Raw genomic sequence first — 5,558 nt, 5'->3', positions numbered from 1 at the left:
GGAGTGCCTACTGTGAAGCCCGCGAGGGAAACCGCAGCTGGCCCCACGACCTGCCATTTTTACAAAGAGCTGGATGCGATACTTGGGGGTGACCCCACCGCCAATCCGAGGACCACGATGGACACTTCAGGGGAGGGGGAGGAGGAGGAAGAGGGCGGGGAGGAGGAAACAGAGAGTATGGTTACTGGAGTGGGGGGAGACACCCCAGAGTCCCAGGAGGCATGCAGCCAGGAGCTCTTCTCAAGCCAGGAGGAAGGTAGCCAGTCGCAGCAGCCGGTACTTGGTGAAGGACAAACAGAGGAGCGGGTTCCCTGTAAGCGGCTTTTATTTTCATGATGGAAATATTTGAGAGAGGAGGGAGGGTCAGGGCTGCATGCATGAATGCCTAGATGTGGAATAGGCCATTGATGTGGTCTATCATGTCGCGGTAATTGGCCTCGGTAATCTCTTCAAAAGTTTCAGCCAGAGCGTGGGCAATGCGCTTGCACAAGTTTATTGGGAGAGCCACTGTGGTCCTTGTCCCAGTCAGGCTAACACGTCCATGCCACTGTGCCACGAGGGGCGGGGAGGACCATTGCTGCACACAGGCAAGCTGCATAGGGGCCAGGGCAGAATCCACATTGCTGTAGAAGACCCTCCCGCTCTTCCCAGGTGACCCGCAGCAGCGAGATATTTTCCAGGATCAGCTCCTGTGGAAAATGTCGGGAGAGTGTTCAGTGTAGGTCCCCCCTGCAGCTGTTTGCTTTTCCCAACGCACAGAAACCCCAGTACAGCCCTGAAGCAATCAGTCACCTTTTCGAGGCTCCTGTGGGTTATGTGCGCCCTCTTTGGTATGGGAAAATTATGCTGTTGTGAAGACTGTAAACTCCTTCACTGTGTGGGAATAACTGTCTGTGAGATATAAACTCTGTTAAGTGTTGCCTTTTTTGCCTTTCCACAAGCAACCTTGAGTTCTCGGCTGCCCATGTTATCAACAGCCCAAAGACTCCAAAACCTCTGGAAGAAGCCGTGAAAAAGCAAAGATGACCTGCTGCAAGCAGTTATGGATCACTCTGCAAGAGAGAATCAAAAAGTGCAGGACTGGAGGGAAAGGGAAAGCAGGATCTGCCAGAAAAACGCAGCGGACAGGAAGAAAAGCACAAAGCAGCTGATAAGCATCCTGGTGCGCCAAGCGGACTCTATCCAGGAGCTCATAATCATGCAGGCAGAGCATTACCGTGCCACCCTCCCCCCCCAAAGCTCTTTCCCTTGTTCCCCAATGTCAGCTCAAAACCCCCTTCCCCAGCATCCAGGTTCTTACCACCACCAGCTGCCTCCAACACCTGTACGTTCACCAGCCAGCCCTGAGAACTATGACCCTTACCCTCTGCACTCAACCCCCATCACCATGCAGTATAGGCATCCTGAAGTGCAGCAGTCATTGCCACAGCACTCCAGACAGGACATATTCAAACCTGTGACTGTACAGTTCCCCACCCCCCCCCCCTGCCCTTTTAGGTTCCCAAAATGTTGTGTGTCTGTCAATAAAGTTATTTTCTTTTCAATAAATGAATTCTTGGCTTTGAAAACAGTCTTTATTATTGCAGAAAGTCAAAGATACCTTAGCCCAGGAAAGAAACAGGCACTGCAAATCAGCTTAGAAAAAAAGATTCCTACTAACATTGTAACCACTGCACTTCACTCCCTGTGCAGGCACCAAACATTACTGTTGGTTTTCAGCCTCAAATTCCTCCCTCAAGGCATCCCTAATCCTTGAAGCCCTGTGCTGGGCCTTCCTCTAGTAGCCCTGCTCTCTGGCTGTGCAAAGGCACCCAACATTGAACTGGAGGTCCATGCCTGACTGAATCTTTCACCCTTCCTTCACAAATTCCTCCCTCAAGGCATCCTAATCCTTTCTTAGCAAACGGCCAAAAGCCCCTGTGCTGGGCCTCTCCTAGTAGCCCTGCTCTCTGGCTCTGTAGGCCCAAATTCAGCCTCCAGGCGTTGAACCTCGGAGGTCCATGCCTGACTGAATCTTTCACCCTTCCCTTCACAAATATTATGGAGGGTACAGCATGCGGATATAACGCTGGGGATGCTGCTTTCCCCCAAGTCTAGCTTCCCATACAGAGATCGCCAGCGCCCTTTAAATGGCCAAAAGCACACTCCACAGTCATTCAGCACCGGCTCAGCCTGTAGTTGAACGGTCCTTGCTCCTGTCAAGCTTCCCTGTATACGGTTTCATGAGCCAAGGCATTAACGGGTAAGCGGGGTCTCCAAGGATCACAATGGGCATTTCAACGTCCCCTACTGTGATCTTCCAGTCTGGGAAAAAAGTCCCTGCCTGCAGCTTCCTGAACAGGCCAGTGTTCCGAAAGATGCGTGCATCATGCACCTTTCCAGGCCAGCCTGTGTTAATGTCAATGAAATGCCCACGGTGATCCACAAGCGCCTGGAGAACCATAGAGAAATATACCCCTTCCGATTAACGTACTCAGATGCTAGGTGGGTGGTGCCAGAATAGGAATATGCGTCCCATCTATCGCCCCTCCACAGTTAGGGAAACCCATTTGTGCAAAGCCATCCACAATGTCCTGCACGTTCCCCAGAGTCACGGTTCTTCTTAGCAGGATGCGATTAATGGCCCTGCAAACTTGCATCAACACGATTCCAACGGTCGACTTTCCCACTCCAAACTGGTTCCCGACTGATCGGTAGCTGTCTGGAGTTGCCAGCTTCCAGATTGCAATAGCCACCCCTGCTTCTCCACCAGCAGGGCAGCTCTCAATCTCGTGTCCTTTGCCGCAGGGTGGGGGCGAGCTCAGCACACAGTCCCATGAAAGTGGCTTTTCTCATCCGAAAGTTCTGCAGCCACTGCTCGTCATCCCAGACTTCCATGACGATGTGATCCCACCACTCAGTGCTTGTTTCCCGAGCCCAAAAGCGGCGTTCCACACGGTGCTGAGCATTTCCGTGAATGCCAGAAGCAATTTAGTGTCATACGCGTCAGGCACTCGCTATCATCGTCGGACTCCTTATCACTTTGGATCTTAAGGAATAGCTCAACTGCCAAACGTGATGTGCTGGCGAGACTCGTCAGCAAACTTCTCAGCAGTTCGGGCTCCATTTCCTACAGAAATTGCGCTGCACAGAAACTGTTGAGAGAGTCAAGATGGTGCCAAACATGGACGGAAAAACAGAGATTGCTGGAATGTGAAGCGATGGATCATGGGGCATTGGGACAGGAAGCAGAATGACCAGCACCCTCCGCCCCCTTCCCACAACCCACGGCGCCAAAATGGGACAAGGTACTCTGTGGGATAGCTGCCCATAATGCACCACGCCCAACACTGCTGCAAATGTGACCACACTGCAGCGCTGGTAGCTGTCAGTGTGGCCACACTCCAGCACTTTCCCTACAGCTGTACGGAGACAGCTGTAACTCCCAGCACTGCACACCTGCAAGTGTAGCCAAGCCCTGAATGTGTCCCTGACTTGATCTATGTCAGAGAACTTGACAATGCAAAGGGGAGATGCCATGGCAGGGAAAAGTAGTGTATTGGTAGTAAGTGGAAGTATGGCGATCAGGCAAGATGGAATACTTCAAGATACTGCTTGTTGAGGAAAGGCTTGAATTGTTTTAACTTTAAATATGTGGCTTTTGTTTATATTGCTGTAATGTAGTAATTACATTTTAAAGAGAGTTCTGTTGGGGTAAAGATAAAATCTTCCTGAAACATTTTTTATTTTTACAGTATCCTGAATTGATTCTGAGTCCCATTTCTATTAGCCTGCCCCCTCCCCCTCCTTTATACAGCATCTATGAGGGGGAGAAGGGAAAGCTGGGATTACACATCTTCTTTGTTAATAATTAAAAGTCTGATCATGCAGGATCTTTATCACTTTCAACTCTCATCAGCCTCTCAGAGGATCAGGCCCTAACGTTGGCTTAAAGGCATATGTTTTAGGCAGTTTCTTGTTCCTTAATATTGTTTGTTCACACATCCCAGCTGATGCTAAATTTTGTTAGGGAAGTATTAAACATCTGTAGATGATAGGGGCTCTGTCCATCCCTGGAATGAGTCACCAAGACTGGAAAACAGAGTCCAAAAATTACCGCCAACCACTGCTTCTGAGATGGGTTTTTTTTTCTCCTTTTCATTTTAATGGAGATACTCATTCCATTCCCATGAATCTGAATTTGGATATATTCTCTGCTTTTCTTTGGACATATTAATAGCAAATTTGGAAAGGCATAGTGTTTTTTTTAAAGAAATGGAATAGAAATCTCAATATTAGATATTCCACTCCGCCTGGTATTTTATTTGTAAGTAAAAAATTGTCTAAAAACATGTAATAATCCCTTGCATGGGGATTTCATCTGAGAAGTTCAAAATACTTACAAACTTTATTTAAGAATTGCCCTGGGAGGTACCAAAGGTGGTATCCCCATGTTACAGATGGGGAAATAGAGGTACAGAGGTGTAGTGACTTGCCCAAGGCCATTCAGGAATATACCCCAGGAATACTGACTCCTCTCCCAGAGCCCTGCCCTAACCAATCAATAACACTTGTGGTCTCCCTCTCCTCTCAGTAGCCTCTTTGCTCTGTGAATTGGTGTGGCATGGATACAGACCTAGGCAGCTCTGTCTCTTCCCTCCCCTTTTAAACCAGGCCAAATATCCATCCAGCTTTGAGCATGAAACAGGTCCAGGTGAAGTATCATTGTACAGAAAATAAACAGTATGAAAAAGCCATTCACTCAAACTCTACCTTCCTTACACATGGTTCACAGCCCCACTCAAACCCACTTAATGTGTATCATCCATGATTTATAGGTTGGATGCCCCCAAACAAACACACCCTGAAACAAATCAAAAACTAAAAACACCAAACCAACACTGTAAAACAAACTATGATTTCAGAGAGCTGCTGAAAATGAAAAGCAGGAACAGGCACCAGGGATCTTTCAACAAAAGTAATTTAAAGGGCTCACTTTCAGCTCTCTGGGCATTTTGACAAGCATTTAGTGGGATTCAAGCAACTACTGAGTAGCCAGGGGCAGCTGTCTCCCTGCAGCTTGGCCATGCTGAGGTAGGGAGTGAGAGTTGTGTGGTGCACATTTTGAGTCCAGCATGAAACCAAGTCTGGAGTGTGTGTGACTGCCTGTCATGACTTTCACTAGGCAGGGAGTCAACACCCTTTTCAGTAACAAGTCTGATAGTAAAACTGCCCTTGCCAAGGCAAACAGCTCATTGTTTCCAAGGCCCTGGGGACCACAAGGGAAGGGCTGCAGCTCCAGGTGGCTGAAGCACAGGAGGAGGGGAGGCACGGTTAGAGAAGCTGGCCCAATAGGAAAGAACAGCTCTGAAAAAGCAGCAGCTGCCGCCTGGCATTACAGAAAACAAGTTTAAAAATTCTTAAAGAAGATTGTTGTTCAGGTCTAACAATGGGGTAAGATTTTATTATAACTCAACTTTCTCCCTCATTATCTAAGTGACAATAGAAGACAACAGTGTGATGTTTCCATTTGATTAGGTAATAATGTAGTTCCTGAGCAAATAAACTGTGATAATGAA

General features: G+C 48.1%; 1 long non-coding RNA gene across 1 annotated transcript; it reads left to right on the top strand.

Annotated features, from left to right (window-relative positions):
* The first annotated feature begins 223 nt into the window (after positions 1-223).
* Positions 224-1,552, top strand: LOC142046204 (uncharacterized). The gene is made up of 2 exons (XR_012655101.1): positions 224-313; positions 942-1,552. It is a non-coding gene; the product is annotated as an uncharacterized LOC142046204 (long non-coding RNA).
* The last annotated feature ends 4,006 nt before the right edge of the window (positions 1,553-5,558 follow it).

Source organism: Chelonoidis abingdonii, chromosome 2 (assembly GCF_003597395.2).
Source record: "Chelonoidis abingdonii isolate Lonesome George chromosome 2, CheloAbing_2.0, whole genome shotgun sequence".
Taxonomy (NCBI): Eukaryota; Metazoa; Chordata; order Testudines; family Testudinidae; genus Chelonoidis; species Chelonoidis abingdonii.
This window is presented reverse-complemented; position numbering and strand designations above follow the sequence as displayed.